At 40.5% G+C, this 1,128-nt stretch overlaps 1 pseudogene; it reads right to left on the bottom strand.

Annotated features, from left to right (window-relative positions):
* Positions 1-399, bottom strand: part of LOC110287390 — a 2,799-nt pseudogene extending 2,400 nt beyond the window's left edge.
* Positions 400-1,128: the final 729 nt, after the last annotated feature.

The raw sequence follows: 1,128 nt of genomic DNA on the forward strand, positions 1-1,128 counted from the left end.
TCCAACTTGTAATAAGGACACATGCTCCACTATGTTTATAGCAGCCTTATTTATAACAGCCAGAAGCTGGAAAGAGCCCAGATGTCCCTCAACAGAGGAATGGACACAGAAAATGTGGTACATTTACACATTGGAGTACTACTCAGCTATTAAAAACAATGAATTTATGAAATTCTTGGACAAATGGATGGATCTGGAGGATGTCATCCTGAGTGAGGTAACCCAATCACAAAAGAAGTCACTTGAGATGCACTCACTGATAAGTGTATATTAGCCCAGAAACTTAGAATACCCAAGATACAATTTGCAAAACACAGAAGCACTGCCTCTAGAGCAGGGCGCGGGCCGCTCGCACAAGCGAAGAATGGTGCCAAGAACCTTAGCCAGCCATCTGTACATTCCAGACCTAAGCAGCAGTGGTGGCCTACACACCCTGAAACTCGAACCTCAGAGCTGTTGCCACTGGGGCCACTTTCTCCGCTTCGGCCCCTAAACAGTTTATAACAGCATCTTTCAAAAGGATTAGAACCTCACATTGCATTTTTTTGAATTTAGCATATTTAATTATATGGTAGTGACATAATTTAAAAATAAAAGGGTAAAGTAATAGTTGAATAACTTAATGTGTTATTTGACTATCAGAAGATTAAATTATGTGTAAAAACATTACTTTATAAATATTTTTCATATCAGCTGGGCCTGGTGGCACACACCTTTAATCCCAGCTCTTGGGAGGCAGAGGCAGGTGGATCTCTGAGTTCGAGGCCAGCCTGGTCTACAGAGTGAGTTCTAGGACAGACAAGGCTACACAGAGAAACCCTGTCTCGAAAAAACCAAAAAAAATTTTTCATATCATACACACATGTGCAAACATAACCCAGTGTTTCTAAATGTAAAAGATAGCATATTAAAAACAGAAGAAAATATACTGAATGTTTAAACAACCTTTTGGACTACAATGGCTTCTCTAAACAAAGCTCTTTTTAATTTTTTTCTTGGATATTTTCTTTATTTACATTTCAAATGTTTTCCCATTTCCAGGTCTCCCCTGTGGAAACCCCCTATCCCATCCCCCTGCCTCTATGAGGGTGCTCCCCCACCCATCCACTTTCATCCTCCTGCCCTAGC

Source organism: Mus caroli, chromosome X, assembly GCF_900094665.2.
Source record: "Mus caroli chromosome X, CAROLI_EIJ_v1.1, whole genome shotgun sequence".
NCBI classification, from domain to species: domain Eukaryota; kingdom Metazoa; phylum Chordata; class Mammalia; order Rodentia; family Muridae; genus Mus; species Mus caroli.